This window comes from Gastrolobium bilobum, unplaced genomic scaffold (genome assembly GCF_033153095.1).
Source record: "Gastrolobium bilobum isolate Gb01-03AN ecotype WA unplaced genomic scaffold, APGP_CSIRO_Gbil_v1 utg33108, whole genome shotgun sequence".
NCBI classification, from domain to species: Eukaryota; Viridiplantae; Streptophyta; class Magnoliopsida; order Fabales; family Fabaceae; genus Gastrolobium; species Gastrolobium bilobum.
Genome location: NW_026898488.1, coordinates 33,536 through 50,808, shown reverse-complemented (window position 1 = coordinate 50,808; position 17,273 = coordinate 33,536). Strand labels below are relative to the sequence as shown.

The window sequence follows — 17,273 nt, the reverse complement described above, 5'->3', positions numbered from 1 at the left end:
AAGTAAAGCTGAACGCCCTGCACGATGCACAAACTGCCAACGAGCGCAAAACACGTGGATCGCCTTAACCGTCACAGCAAACGTGACACGAAAGGACATGGTAAAACAATAAGGCCAAATTTCGATTTCCGAGTTCAAACAACGCCTAGACTTCAAAAGTCGGGAAAAATAGGGCGTAGCTGAAGGTTGCAACATGACTTAGAACGTCAACTCGATCCAGCACTAGGAAAGCAAAGCTCAGGTCAATGGTAGCCAAAAGTTCACAATAAGTTCAGAAAAATATCCGACATGCTTACATCCGACTTCAAACGCAAACACCATGAAAGGTCAAGAGGCGTGGTGGACGTAATCTCGGCAAAACAACTAAGTCAGAACGCTGACTTCGAAAAACTCGGAAGTCCAAACATTAGAACAACGAGTGCGGATAAACTGAATCCGTGATAACACAATGGCACCTCGACATCCCGGACCCCGGAATACCGAGCTGGGGGGCAACTGTTATGGATATGAATATCATATCCCAACTACCTACTAGAATATCTGGTGAGATATGGAATCAGCAACATCTCAACAACTCCAAACAGCCAAAGGGTATAAGATAAGGATCACATCCCAACAGAAGGAGGGGGAATCCTACTACAATTGGGGGATCTCAAAAGGCACCAGCCTAGGAAGGTAATCCTATAAATAAGAGCCTAAGGACCCCAGGTAAACACTCATAACACATTTACTACTTTCACCCACGCTGTGCACACACCCACGCCTTGGCTATAAGCCTATTGCTTGTGCGCAGTGATTGGGACCTCGGCTATAAGCCTAGTATACAGTTGATATACACTATCTCTGAGCACATACCTTACGGTATAGTAATACGGTCTATCTAGGACCTAACAAAAACCATTTTTCAGAACCCCTTTAAGGTCTTTTTCAAAGACAAAAGATGCAGCAACAGTAGAATGTACTTCACTGGTACTGCATTTTATCAATTCTTTTGGAACATTGCTGCAGAAGCCCAGGAACCACATTCAAAATTTTCCAAGGACACTGTCCTAGACATTACACCCTCCCTTTTTGATTCTTCGCAAAAGGATTAAATTAAGTGCAGAAAAAAAAGTGCATAAAAAAAAGGAAAGGGAAAATACTTAGAAAGAAGAAAGCCAAGGAAAAAAGAAGAAGGAAGAACAAAATACAGATTTGGGTAGACATTGAAGTGAAATGATAACACACTGAAGGTGGTGAGAAGATTTAGAGGTGGGATGAGAAGACAACGGATGAGAGAGGAGATGCTGAGAGAAACATTTTTCACTTTCAATGGGAAGCACAGTAACAGATTTTGAAATTTTTTAACAGATATGCTTAGTTGTTAAAATTACATAGTGCAAAGAGGTTAATTGCAACAATTGAAAGTGCAGGGTAGGGTGTATTTTTGAAAAATGATCTAAGCACAAGGGGTAATATGTAATTTACCCTTATTTTAAAAGACTTGATTATATAATCAAACCGAGCTTGAATTTTTGATGTTCAAGATCCATAAGTTTCATTTTAGTTCGATTAGTTATATATAATATTTTATAATAATAAAATTATAGTTTTAATTATATTATTTGATTTTGTTTAAAAAAATATTCAGTTGCAAGTTTGAACTCAAGCTGGGGTATTGTGCATCTATTTACACCTCAAAGTTGGGGTGCATGAAGCTTGGTTAGTATTTGCTAGGTTATAAAATGATTAATTGAAAGTGGTATTATATTACTACCTCTGTTACTCTAAAATTACTGGATATTGGAGGACTCTTGGATTATGAAGCAGGAAGTCCCAAACATATTCAGGAGGATCAGTACTTATATAGTTTAGATGGACTTAGAACCTCTCAAGTTCAAAATCCATGACCAATGATATCCTGTTCTCTGTGTCTGGATTGCTGCTCAAAAAACAAGTGTATATATCCAACATGTATAATGATTGTCACAGCCAAAAAATAGACAATTGTAAACTTCTGGAAAAGATAAGTGTGAAAATTTCTTCAGTTTAATCTCTTCTCTTCTCTTCTTGTCTCGTGTCTGCTTTGGCTGAAATTTAGAAGTTATGGCATTGGCCCTGTGCAACCAAACATCTTGCTTAGTTATTGATCTGTCTTCATTTTTAAGTATTAGAAAATCTCCCTTTTATATTCATACATAAATCACATGTGTACCTGGTGTAAAGATCGTTTGATCTCCAAACTCACTGCCACTAATAGCAAGTTTGGTCATTTTAAACCTGACAACAAGTTTGTGACCATGGACAAAATTTCTGGCCCCATAATATCCTGGTACATATTTTTGTAAAACATATCAACATGGTCAATATTCCTAAAAGTAGTTAAACTCAAAGAAGTGTGCAGCATAAATTCTTATACATTTGGAGAGTATTAAATTGATGCACTAAAAATATAACAGATTACTTAAAATGATTTTGTGCAATCAGATTAAATTTATTTAAGTTATAAATAAACTTTTAGATAAAATTTATAGTTAAGTATTGGTCTCATAGACAATGGCGGAGCCGGGCTCCAATTTGAGCTTGGGCCGAAAAATTATATGTGTATTTATTTTTCTTAATTTTAGTTAATTCATATCATAATACATTTAAATTATATTAAATATAGAGCACCTGAGTAGGCAGTACTAAGAAGAGTTATAATTTTATTAATTTTTTTTTAATTTTACTATATATATATATATATATATATATATATATATATATGTTATATAAGTGAAAATTGAACACGTAACCTAATACAACTTACCCAAATCTTTTATTAAAAACATTTTAAGTTTTAGATAGGGCCAAATTACAAATTGTAATCCGGGCCAAGTTATAATTTTAACCCGGACCAAATTATAATTAATTATATAATTATATATAATAAGTACAAATTGTTAAAATTTGGCCCGGGCCGAAGCCACCCCCAAAATACACATGGCTCTGCCACTGTTCATAGAGGTGGCAATATGGGTTGAATTCGATGGGTTAACCCCTCAATCCGCCAAAACGGGTTGGGTTGTGTTACACATTTCGACCCGCCCCATCGGGTTGTGGGTCAAAACAGATTGACGGCGGGTTGGCCCGCCGGGTCATTTTTTTTTTTAACTATTAGATAGTATTTTATTTGTCTTTAAGCTTTTGTAATCTTCAATTTTTTTTATTTTTATCTTAGCACTCCCTAGAAAGAATAAAGAAGAAAACATTTACTTATGACAAATGTTATCTTTATATGGAGACAAAAATAAGTTCCTAAAGAATGTTTGATTGAATATTAGTAACATTTAGACTTGAGATTAAAAATAACTAAGGGAAGTGTGAAATAATAACTCATATTATGAAATTAATAAAATATAATTTATTTTTAATTTTTAATTATCTTTTATTTTTTAGGCGGGTCGACTCGCCAACCCGCCATAAAACGAGGTGGGTTGAAATTTTCAACCCACATTCAAGAGGCGAGGCGAGACGAGCCAATCCATTTTTGGCAGGTTGACGGCCGGTCAGGGCGGGATAGGCGGACCCGTTTTGCCTCCCCTCCCATAAAATGTAAATATTTCTCGTGTGATAGGACTCAATTGTCCAATGCTAATATTTAGCACAATACATGTCATAACCAGGAACATGTGCCTTCCCTCCAAGCATGTGGGGCGAGCTAAGGATTGTTTAATTGCCCCTGACAAGAGAAGTGTGAGTTGAGAAATGAAGAAGAGAGGAAATTTTGAGAATTTTCTCATGGTTTCTAATATGCCACCCTTGGCTATTTAAACTTCCGAAATATAAAGTGCATAAGGAAATTAACATCAAACATAAAATTAAACATAAGGTCGTAATATTTTATGATGAAGTAACATAGCTAGCTAATGGGCTTAACTCTAAGTACCTGCTCTGGCCCAAAATGATTTATGTTAAACAAATGTCGCTAACTCTTGACACCAGATTTTCGTTCCCACTTATTGAAGCGGTTTCTTGTTTTTTTTTTAGTACAAGGTTTCTTGTTCTTTACAATCAAGTGAAAAGGAGTAAAGGACTGAGAGCTAAGAACTTGAGCGAAATGTGTATGTGAGACATCCTCCATTGTTTTGGCTATAGCACCTGTACTGGATGTCAGAAGTCCCACACCGCTAAACACTACAAAAACTTGTCAGAATATATAGCCGAGGCCACATGCAATGAGTGTCCCTTCGGGGACTTCCGATAAAATTGGAACGATACAGAGAAGATTAGCATGGCCCCTGTTCATGAACCCTATCCAAGCGAGTACATGTAAAAGTCATTTTCAGTGGTAAACTGTGGAATGCGAATACACAAGATTTTCTAGTTGTTATGGATACTTTACTTGTGTGAGGAAGAGGGATGTACACTTTCATTTGGATTTCTCAGCCCCCATATTTCTTTAGAATTCATGTTTTAGTGCGATTTTCTCTGCCCTATATCCACAGTAAGTGCTTTCACTTTGAGAGCATAATTTTTCATTTGTGTGTCTCTTTGGTCCACTTCATTTAATTAGTAATGTTTAAAGAAAATTCTATCCACTGTTAAAGAATTTTCCATTGTCAATTTGATGTCTCAAGGTAGTGAAATAGTTCCTACAATCATGAGCCCCATCAAGAAATCCATTGGTTTTTATACCCTTGATCTGATACCTGGTTAGAAAGAAACATAGGGTACCTCCACCAAGGACTATAGATTGAGGGTGTAAATGGTATGTCTGAAGAAGCTATTCATCTATATACAGATGCATGTACAATTCTTGAAGAGGATGGAAGAGAACAATTGACCTTTGATCTGTTTCGTGCTGCCACTAGTGTTTATATAAAACTTGAGAAGTAAGTTTTGTACAAAATTAAGATATGGTGACTATAGTATGGAGTAAATCCTATCTTCTTTGACTTAAATGAAGTTTTTTACTCGTGTAATGTAATTAGATTGTGTCTGTGCATGCAGTTGTCTGTCTATTCATACTTCTCCATTGATTTATTTTATTGTTGTTTGTTTACATATCTGACACAGCCGGAATAAGTCAAATATTATAGTTGAATCTAGAAAAGTGTAATACTACACGGACAGAGTTAAATATTCCCTTAAATGAGTACCTGTGTTCCTAAAATCTGCTCTACAATAACCATAAATGCAAGGCCCTGTATATCTGTTTTTTCCACCATATATATATGGCATTATCCCACTGAATATTCCTATTTCATTCTGTTGATTTCATGCCTACAACCAATTCAGATGTTCAACTTGTTGCATGTGATGTAGTATAGATGTGGTTTAGCTGTGATAGGCAAATTGAAATGGGATGTAAGATTAATTGAATTATTTAATGCCCGATAGTTAGGGTCTGGAAATCAGATGAGTTATAGGTTCATAGTATGTAAGGCTTCCAATGATTTTCAAGCAATGACATAATGAGAGGACCATATCGGTGATTGTTTAGGTGCTGTGAATAGCTCTGGCAAATTTAGAATTGTAAGCTAGAAGGGCTTTATGGCAGATTCAGGAAAGAACAACACAAGTTTTAAACAAAAAGATTATAGTGATGTGTAGCCAAGAAAGCAATTCTTCAATAATGATCGACATCAAAGATGTTCAACTAACTAAATGGAAAAAGATATGGCAGGAGTCTTGAAGGTAGTTGCTTAGGTGATTCCTCAGAAATTACATGGCATGGTAAAAATAAAACTAGATGGATGACTTCTCAAACTCTTCATTATGCAGATCACTGCTTGAAAGATGACTTTTTGGACTGTATTCTTAATCCTGTGAGCATTAAGGCATTTTTGTCATAGTAAACACAAAGTAATTATGAAGCTAAAGATTTTTCACAGGATAATCCATGCATCTTTTAAGGAGATTTCTTTGAATGAGTTATGTCTCTAGTACAACATTAGGCGTTTGACTTCCACTTGTGTAAAGATCATGGCCTTTTTAGGGGAGTTTTACCCGTACAGATATGATGAGGGATTGGGAAGCTTTAATTCATTCATGTTTTTTTTTTTTTTCTCTTTTTGTTGCTTTTTTCTTTTTTCACAAGGATCTCTTATCCTCCTAAAAAAATAATTAAATTACTTGTGCCCACCATTTAGGTAAGAACTGCTTTTGGAAGCTCAATTGATATTATTTGCAGAATACACGTTTTATTTTCATGAATGTAAATTTTTATATCTGAACATTTTTATTACAATAATGTGCTATTTTAATTTAGTTTAAATGCTAAAGCTGTTTTTACTGTTTTAGTTTAAATGTTATGTGTCTTTTATGTTTCTGAAGGAGTTATGTGTGTTTTTAGTGGTGTTAATTGTCTTTATATATTTCTTGTGGAGTTACATATTTTGTAACTTGAATTATTGTCTGAATGAGAAATGAAGCATGTTGAGCCTTAAAGAAAATATTTCCTCTGTCTTTTACACTTTTCCCAACAATTTTATTTCTTGTATGTGGACTGGCAAAATTTCCTTGGGCATGGTTTCATAATACAGGTATATACGGATGCTGCATCTTTCCTGTTGGGATATGGTTTGGCAGATGACAAGTGTAATGCTACCAATAGCCAGTTTATTTTTAAGATTGACACTTCTGTGTAATTTGGCTTATGCTCCAATGGATTAATTATTTAAACTAATCGAGAAACGCTTGTGGTGTCTCTAGGATTGATGATTTTCTCTATGGTGACCAGAAATTGAATTGGTTTTACCATAACCAGTTCCTGATTTTAGAGAACGCTGTCGAATTGAAAAGCTCGATAGATGCAGGTTCAGCTCGAATTGGTAGTAATAACTAGTTGAAATATTTTAAACACTTGATTATATAATCAAATTGAACCTGAAAATTTGATGTTCAAGATCGATAGGTTTAATTGGAGTTCAATTTGTTATATAAAATATAGGGTTCACTTTTTCTATAGTCAATGTAGATGTACCGTTGGATTCTATCAGCCCACTATGTTCCCAGAATGGGAGTAAACAGACCAAGCTAGCCAGCCATGTCCCAAGTATCAAACAGGAAGGGGAGGGGACAAGGGGGATGGTGATTTGTGTGTGATAAGACTAGGCTATGTAAAAGATCAGAGTAACGGTACCTTTGCTTATTCCCCCTGGTGGTAGGGGGGGGGGGGGTTGGGTGGGTTATTTATAGGAGGAGGAGGAGTCCATCTCACACGGGGTAGGTGAGGAGAGTCAACTCTTCTTGGGAGATTTTGGGTCATCTGCCTTTCGGTTGTCGCATGGATGATACCCCCTGTTAGCGTGGTGGCAATTGCTGTCCTGGCTCTGCAAGAGGATATCTTCTATTTAGGGGTTTGGAAGGATCTTCTTGCAGGTGTCTGATCCTTAGGTAAGACATTTAAGTATCTTACCTTGGGAACATTCCTGTCGGGAAACAGGAGGTGAGGGAGGTCAGTGGTTTCTAGCCTGTAGGGCTGACATGGGTGCTTTTAGGCTATTGGGCCTGTGACATTGGGCCTGGGTTGCATGGATCTCCCAGAACAGTAGATAACTTATCTACATTGAGCCCAAAACGAGTTCATTTTAAGGCGGAAATCAAGGTATTTTTGAAATTATAATTTATTTCAGGGTTATAATAGTCTTTTTAATTATAATTTTTTAATTTTTCAACACAAAATGATGTCGTTTTGAGAGCGAATGTAAATAACTTATCTACATTCATCGTAGAAACATTAAATCCTAAAATATGTTAGATACTAAGGGAGCGTTTGGCAGAGGATATGATTCCCAGAAATATGTTAGGAAAATGAATTTTCCGGGAATGTTACTAAAAATAGTTATTTGGTAGGCCAAAAGATTATGGCTGGCAATACGAGCCCGCCCGCCCCAGCCCGCCCAAAATGAGCCGGGCCAGCCCAGCCCATTTTGATAAAATGGGCTGAACTTAGCAACCCATCCCGTTTTATGAATGGGCTGCGGGCTGTGGGACAACCCGCTCAAAATAAAAAAATTCTAAAATATAAAAAAATCAAAATATGCTAAAAACACACACAAAAATCTGCATAAAATCTGCTGGCTAGATATAACTTCTTGTTTTCTTTTTTTTTTCACCCAAAAATTTGTGAATGTTTACCTTATATATTAAATATTCAATCAATTCGCATAATGGCCCAACATTTTTCTTTTGTTTTTTTTCCTCCCACTGAAAGCGTTCCACTACGAATAATCTTTGCGCTAGACATTTGAATCAATAGTAAGAAAAATAATAAATTTTTGTTGCGACTTGTATGTTTTCATGTACAAAAATGATTGGGAAGATACTTTCAAGCATTTTATTTAAGAAGTTGCTCTTATTTCTGTACATGATTATAAGCTGCTAATTATGTTAAATGATGGTGATCAGACCAAATACACTATGGACTGGCCAATATGTATTGAGCCTAATCACACACGGTTGAGTAGTCTGCGAAGTTCTTGGTCTGGGCTTGGAGTTGTGTATTGGATCGTACTTTGCCTTTGTCCTTTATGTTGGCACGCTAACACCAAATTGGGGGGAGGGGGGTTACCTGCAAAGACACTCTGATGCTTAAGTCAGTATCAGAGGCAGAAGTTTTATGTTGTTAATGTAAAGGATGATCGTACCTTGATGTTGTATCGTTTGCTTTTATAGTGTTTATGATGCCGCCTTAGTGAGGCGGCTTGGACTTTGAGTGGCCAGCCTTGGACTGCAAGTCAGTAATGGGACCTAGGTAGCCTCATCATCTCTGATGTCTAGTGGTAGAGTCGCGGTAAGCTGGAGCTGTCCGTTGTCTGTTGGCATAAAGGCGCGGTGGGTTTGCCTTGGACTTTAAGTTTGCTCCCTAGAAGGGGTTTCATCCGCGATAGGGGTATCGCGTCTTATCTGTCGCGGTGGGGGCATCGCGGCTGACACGCGTTGTCTACCGTTCTCTAGTTCCGAGTCCTTGATGGATTGGGCTTCTCCGTATGTCATTGGGCCTCTATTGGGCCTGTATTTTATCCGGATCAGTTGCCCCCTAGCTTGCGGTTTTGTCATGTGGCAAAGCCGTGAGCTTTATGCTGTTCGAAGCGCGGTAGTGTACAACTGATTTGTCTTTTCTACTTGCCGCGATAATCATGTCAAAGTACCACCATGAGTGTTAGCCGCTTAAGAACGGTGGATTAGACGTTTAAGTGTCGGAAGCATTAAATGCCAGTGTCGTTACGTGGGTGTTTAGGGGTAAGCGTGGGTGGTTTTCGGAGTGAAAACGCTTCCCCTTCTTGCCACGTGTCCCCTAAAAACCGTTTAGCTTAACACGTTTTGATGCCTTTTGGACTATCCGTTAGAGAGAACCTTTCGTATTTGTGTCGAGCCTTTGTCGATTTGGAGGGAAATACACTTCGTTGCTATTTGTGAAAAAATCATTTGCTCCTCAGTGCCTTTGTTCTGCATTTCCGGTGTCGACACATCCTGCTCGTGGTTCTGCTAAGCCGAAGTATAAATCTCAGGTGTGTTCTTCTTCTTCCTTTACTTTTGCTACTGGTTTGTACATCAATTTTAGTAATGTTCCTTCCTCGTGCTTGAGTCATGTCTGATAATCACAAATGTACGGATTTTATCATATTTTTCGAACGGTCTGGTTCGCTTCAAGATTGTTACCTAGGTCACGGTCTTTGGGAATCAGGGGAGTGCGGTCTACTGATAAGTGTGTAGCTCCCTGTCCCAAGGCTTGTGGAAATGACAGACGTTTCCCTCTGTTCGTAGGTTTGAAGTAGGTTCGTCTTCGCGATGTCATAATCGCGAGCAAGTATTTTCTCCACAAAGTTCGTCTTTGTTTCCCCAAGTTGCTTTGAAAATGACTGGGCCGATTTTGATATCGAGTGACTCTTCCTCGAGTACTGAGGATAGCTATAAGTCAGCTGATTCGAGAAGCCCTAAATCGCCTTCTCTAAATTCATCGCGCGATTCTTCCTGTTCTATCGCGCGAGAGCCTTATGGTCAGAAGAGTCCTAGTCCCTTACCGTTAAACGTAGTATCCTTTTAAGAAAAGGAAATTTGATGATTATAAATTTGCATTTGCTGCCTCTGCTTCTGCTAATCTGTATTCTTCAACTGATTCTTATTCTTCTGAATCAGATTTTGTGTCTCCCCAAATTAAGGAAATAATGGCGAGACGCGGTGCTACCGAGAAGCGAGGTGCTACCGAGAAGAAGAAACAAAAGTTGAACCTTTCGTCTAAGAAGAAAGTCGTCCAATTTGACCCTGAGGACGAGTCCCCTGTGAGGCGGAACCTGAGAGATAAGGAATCCTTAAGTTGGGTAGTAGATACGGTGCTGGATACCGAATTTGTGTTTTGTTCTCCTGGAGAGCTGGCGGAGGTAACAACCACGATCCACCTGACTCCTGACAAAGCCCTTGACGATCAGTGGGAAGTTGATGTCGTTGACACGAGCTGTCGAACTCGCGCAAATTAATTAAATTAGGTTTATTAAAAATTTGTAGTAAAGCGTCAACCTAAGTCGTCTCTCAAGGAGTTTTCAAGGATCTTAATCGCTCAGTTATAAAAATAAAAATAAAATGGAAACCAAATGAAAATGGAAACTAAATGAAAAGAGAAAATAAGGAGAAACAGAAACTAAAGAAAAACGGAAACTAAAATTGGGGGGGGGGGGGTTAATATGATTGTAAATTTAAACGGAAATAAAATAAAATAAAAAGTAATCAAATTAAAAGCAATCAACTCAAGAATTAGGATTCCAAGGATATCCATCATTGGACAAATAATTACCAAATCGTGATTGATCTCAATTGAATCAGAATCGTTATTTTCAATTGAGAACCCACTCTAAGCGATCACTTAGCGTTTGGTCGAATACGGCGCGTCTACTCGCGCAATCGCGGAGTATCAACCCGTTCGACTTGAGTTCATTGGCTTAATCAACCTAACCATTAATTCTAATGGTTAATCTCTTTCCTAAGAACGCAATCGCGTATCTCAGATTGAACACCCACAATCGCACGATGTCAAACCGAGTGGGAAAGAGAAACGAATTTGGTTCAAAATGAGGCGCAGGTCCTCAGGATTCAACCATGGAATCCTCAACCCTTGGGTTGATTAAAGAAAAAAGACGAAAATTATATTAATTTCAAAACTGTAAAATTCAAACTCAAATGAAAGATGTTCCACAAGGTCCCTACTCTCGCCTTTTTAACCCCTAATCAAGCTGGGCTTCGGGCTCTACAAATTCAACCCAAAATAAAAGGAAACAAAACAGAATTAATGGCTCTCGGCTTCATGTACATTGGGTTCAAAATTATAACTTAAGTCAAAACGTCAAAATAAATTTCCAGCAAAACATGTCCATCTTGGGCTCAGGTTTTGACCATCTTTCCGTCCGAATTGGGCTTCAGTAGCTGAAATAGAGATTGTAGCCTATCTGTTAGCGGCAAAACACAACAAGAACGGAGTCAATTGGACATCTGTAGAGTGAGATATGGTCAAAATACGAAAGTAGTGTAAATTTGGAAAATTATGACGAAAATCAATTAAACCCAATTAAAATCTATAATTCTGATTTGACCCAAAAGACCTTTATTTAATTCAAATAAAACCTAAAAATACCAACCAAGAGTAATAAATAAGTGTAACAAAATATGTGTTATCAGTAATCCCGAAGAATGAGCGCGTTTGTTCTGCGCGGGCAGAGGGATCAACCCGACATTTTATCATGATGTACTCCTATTTCTTTTTATCCATAGGAGTTTGTTTTCCCTTTTTCCTATTTTTTTTTGTAAATTATTGGTGCATTTGAATGTGGCGCCTTCCCAACTGACCCCCAATGCCTGGGGCTTTATCAGAGTGTATGAGATGGTTTGCAAGGCCTATGACCTTTTTCAATCAGTAGAGTCGTTTTTGTATATGTTTAGCGTGATGGGGCCGCGTTCAAGCTGGATGTCGTTCAGGAGTAAGGTGAAGTTCTGTGAGTCGTACTGTAGGAAGATTAATAAGTGGATCACAGAATACTTCAAAATTCTCCCAGCGAAAGATACCACCCCTTTTTTCCTAGGGGGAGATGGGATTCCCATCTTTCCTTTGTACTGGACTGAGCATTCATGGAAGGTTCTAGCCTAAGTTATAATTTTGACGATTTGAGTGACATGGAGCAGAAGACTGTGACTACTCTGAGTAATATTGCTGGTGAAGCTTCAGAGACAGGCTCGCTGAGCACGTATACAATTTTGAATGAGTATTCGGATGATGATATCCGAGCTTTTTTGGGTAATTCACTTCTATTAGTTTGCCAAGCTTCTGTAGAAAGAACCATGTATAACTTTTATGTTAAAAAGTGTTTGGATATTTCTAACGCGAATGCTGCTCTTTTATACTTGTTGCAGATAGTTCAATGGCGGCGTCGCTGAGTAGATTGGAGAAGATAGCGGCCAACCGCGCCGCTATTGCGGGTTCCTCCGCCTCCCCCCAGCCTACTGCGTCTGCTGCTGCTGCTATGGCGGAATCGAGTGGGCATGCTGCCGCGCGATTAAAGTCGTCGTTAAAGCCCGTAGGTCCTCCTTCTGCCTCCCAGGGCATCGTACCTCCTGAAGTAGTGGTGGAAGACACTGCGAGGGGGAAGAAAAGATCGTTTGAAGAAATAGCCGGACAGCCCAATGTAAAGTGGCCGGGCCTTGTCTATGTTGGTGATGGCTGGGGATTTGACAGAAACATATATGCTAAGGGTAGAGAAGTTGGTCCTCGTATTGAAGTGCTATCTAGAGATCAATGGTTGTCGACCTCTGTAAATCTGAGCGTAGCGAACCAGTTTATTATGTCTGTGCCTGGTAAGTCACTTGCTGCTGTATGTTTTTGATTTATATAATATTGTGCTTGTAATGATTAACTTCATTCCATGTAGCAGGCTCGATGGATTTCCTGAAGGAGCGCATTGATGAGCTGAAGGGTAAAAATGCTGACTTTGAATCAAAATTGAAGAAGTCTGAGGAGGAAGTAGCCAAATTGAAGAAAGTAGTGGAGGATAAGGATAGCGCCTTAAAGACGGTGACGACCTCCAATAAGGGTTTGGAGGCGGAGAAAGCTGATCTGAATAAGCGTGTCGCAGAGCTAGAAAGAGACGCTGATACCTGGGCCTAGGATAAGGAGTTCTTGACCAGTGAGGTTAAGAAGTATCAGGGTTTATTTGAAAAGGAGGCTGAGGGAACCTTTGCTAACATAATGGAGCAAGTGCGCTTTTTCAATCCTTCCTCCAAACTGGAGAATGTGCATTACTTCCATTATTTCAAAGATGGCCAACTGATGACGCTTAATGATCAAGACCAAGAGGTTCCAGTGGAGCTAGTCAGTGCGATGGATACTGATACTATCGTGCCGTCCTTGGAAGAACCAACCCCTCAAGGGCCTCCCATTGCGAGTGAAGATCGCGCTGAAGATAACGATGATCCTCAGGATATGTCTATCCAGACAGTTTAATTTCTGCTTAAATATTTGTTATGAGTTTTTTGGTCTGTAAGGGGAGTGTCCCCAAGTGCTCTAAAACAATGATGTTTTGAGGGGAGTATCTCCCATTGCTCCGAAACGATGATGTTTTTTCATATACGACGATATTTGGTTTGACGGCATGGATGATGTATTACCCTTCTCTTCCTTCTTCTCTTTCTTTGTATGGCACTTTGAGAACCATATCTGCAACGAGTTTTATCAATTCATAACGCATATAGTTTGCATACCTCTGTTTTTGGTATGCGTCTGGGGGTGTCGTGCCTTAGAAGGGGTTGTGACCCAAGTAAAGGTTATCCTGCTTTTATTGCGCTAGTATGTAGAGAACCACGATGGTCTTTAGAAGATCGTGGTTGTTCGTAGAGGAATCCTTTATTTGTAGGATCCTGTTAATTTGGAAAGTCCTTGTGAGGGGATCCTTGTGATTGGAAGTTCCTTTATTTGGAACTATGGTCCATATTTTGTATGGGTGCTTGAGAGTTTCATAATTGTGTTCTGCATGGTTATACAGTTTATAAGTTATAATGCATATATTTTGCATACCTTTAGCATGTTTTTGACTTGTGATGTCATCGCGATTTGTACATGATGTATGCCGAACGTGTCGCGCTTAAGGAGTTTGACCCTATGTGAGGTTCATCTTGCCTTGTATCGCGCTTGATCATGGAGGATATCTATCAAAGATATTAATCCTAATACGAAAACATAATTGACAGGCATGGGCCATCATCAGAGGCACTAAAGGTCCAGAATCCACTATCCACAGGTAAACTTTATAAATAGAAGGTAAAACCTACAGGTACGCGAAGCTTTCTCTCTGACTGTTATGCTGTCACTATGCGTGCTCACACACCCCCTTTGTCAAAGTTGTTATAGTTCCTCTGTGCACAGTGATCTACTTGACTCAAGGGTATCTTATTCATAGATACCTTGGAGAGGGCACTTGATCCAAGTGTAATATACTAGTCCACTAGGCTAGACATCTCTGTCTCTAAGATAGAACACTGGCACCGTCTGTGGGAAATCAGTAAATTTGATATTCCCACAATCTCGACTAACGATAGCAATTCGTACAAGGAGTAACAACCAACAGCCACAGCCTCCCAATCATCCATTGGATCCTGTTCTGGAAGAAGTAAATCAACCTCAGAACTAACCAGAAAATGAAGTGGACTATGATGCGGTCTATGTCAGCGAGGACGTCTTAGACACTTCCTCTATGCCAGCCCCCCGCAATCGGGTTGCGAACCCAGCTCCACATCCTCCTCTTCTTTTACAATCCTGCGGACGCAGCTTCCCGCGTTGCGCAAACTGCAGATCATGACTCCCGCCTTGCTCAAAACGCATTTGCCGCCATTATACGACGGATGGAGGATATGGAGAATCGCAGCAACCTCCAATGACGAGAAGATTTCAGGAGAATTCAAGAGGAAAACACAAGGAGAATGCAAGATTTGGAGCAATGCTTACTGGAGCTGAGGGGATTGGGATCTGAACGCATTCAGATCCGAGATGGGAATTGTAAGAACCTGCACCGTTAATTAAGGAAATTAATTAATTAAATGTAAGAATTAGGAAATAATTCCATTATTGACCCTAATAATTATATTGAGGCTTTAATAATTATAGTAAGTGAGTAATAATGCTGAAAGTTGCTTTTCTGACGAAAAGTGCAGATACTGGTTCTGCTTGCGGTATAAGTGCGTACCGGCGAAGTATCCCAGAAAATTATGAAAAGTGATTTTATATTACTAGAATTTTATATAGGACTGTGATTTCAAGTTTCAAGTTAAAATAATGAGAACTGGTGCCAGAATTGATACTGGCTATGGAAAAGCGCGTACCAGAAAGGTGCTGTGAAAAATAAAATAAAATATCATAAATCTTAGAAAAATGAGTAGGTTCAGATTCCAAAGTTTGGGATCAAAATGATAAGTGTATCAATTAGTGCTAATACAGTGCGATTAAAACTTACTAGGCTATAAATATAACTTTTTGGCCCAAAACCCTAGGCCATACATTATCCTATGTGAGACGCCTTGGGTGACTGACCAGAAAACACCGTTCCATTGTCTTCCTCCACCTCTTGTGAGCCAAGTTGCCATCTTTTGCTTGATTCTTCACACTTTGTCCTTGTAAACACTTGTGTGTAGCATTGTGAGGGTGGGAGGTAGCCTTTTTCTGGATGTCCAGTTACTGTGTGTAGAGTTGTGGGGCTGACTTTATTGTTTGAGTTGGTTGTGAGCTTGTATCTTGTTGGTGTTGGTCCAAGAAGCCTTTTTTGGTGAGGAGGAGCCTTGGGGGTGTGCCATTTTCGTACCCTAGCAAGTCAGCATCTTTGGAGTTGAAGGGAGAGCTCCAAGAGCATCTTCTTGCTCTATTTTGAGCTTGTGGTATGATCACCACCCTTGTCATTGAGCTTTCTTAGTTAAAAGTGAAACCTTGATGCATGTAATGAACTTAAGATAATAACCTTAGGTTGGGTAATGTTAAACACACCTTAAATCCCATGTTTGAGCTTCTGTATGCATGAAATGAACCACCTTTGGGAAGGATATCTCGCGAAATGCAGAACTGCATTCTGTCGCGAAATATCCGGATATTGATATCCGGATATGGGGATCTGAATACCTGGATATTGATATCCGAATATTGGCAGAGAGATATCCGGATATTGATGTCCGGATATGCCCCCGACATATATCCGGATATTTTGGGTTTTCGAAGAACAGTAGCTGCACTGTTCATACAGAACTGAGTTATGGGTTCGTGGACCCTATGTTGATGAAGTTGAACTTCTGTAATAATTAATGTAAGTCAAAATCTAAGTGATTAAGGGCTTGTGGCTTTGTGAGAAGCCTAAAGACATGGAACGTATGGAAAGGCGTTGTCTTTATATTGTACGAGTGTAGAGTTGAATATTGATATGTTAATTGGTCCATAACAGATTGTGATTCTGCTGTGTTTGGTATTGTACGAGTGTAGAGTTGAATATTCCTTAGTTTTGTATCTCTTCTTCATCTCTAATTTTCTCCACTGAAACCTTAGCCAACACACACATCAATTTGGCGGCTATCTCTCTCTTGGAATAACCAAAGGCACTACCCAATCTCTATTCTTCTCTTGAGTCTAGCAACCTCCATTGAACAAGAACGCATTTGATCAGGAATAATAATCAGAATAAAGGTATTTACTTTAAACCCTAACATGTCTATTGCATGATTCATGGGTTAAACATGATTGAGGGTGGGCAAAGGTTGCTTCTTCCGCATAAAAAATATATATAATTTTTCCCTCTTTCATGTTCATGGCCTACAAAGGCAACTTACAAGTGGTATCAGAGCTTGTTGCTTTATTATCGACAAGCTATGGTACTTTTTTTCGGTTAAAAATGCGATTTTTACATTTTGATTCATTAAAGATTTGATCTTTGATGTTTTAATCAGTTAAAAATGTGACCTTTATGTTTTGGTTGGTTAAAGATTTGATCTTTGACGTTTTAATCAGTTAAAAATGTGACTTTTATGTTTTGGTTGGTTAAAGATTTGATCTTTGACATTTTAGTCGATTAAAAATGTGAACTTTGCATTTTGTTGGTTAAAGATATGATCTTTGACATTTTGATCAAATAAAGATTTGATCTTTAATTTTTTATTCGGTAAAAATATGATCTTTGCATAAAATTTTGAATTTTTGGATATGTTAAAAGTTAATATGTCCATGTAAAAGCATAGAATATATTTAGTATATTTTTGCGCTTGTTTGGTTACTAACTTTTCAGGTGTAAATAAAGGAA

General features: G+C 38.6%; 1 non-coding gene across 1 annotated transcript; it reads left to right on the top strand.

The window, feature by feature from the left end:
• Positions 1-4,202: 4,202 nt before the first annotated feature.
• On the top strand, positions 4,203-4,303 carry LOC133316745 (U6 spliceosomal RNA). The gene has a single exon (XR_009752245.1). It is a non-coding gene; the product is annotated as a U6 spliceosomal RNA (small nuclear RNA).
• The last annotated feature ends 12,970 nt before the right edge of the window (positions 4,304-17,273 follow it).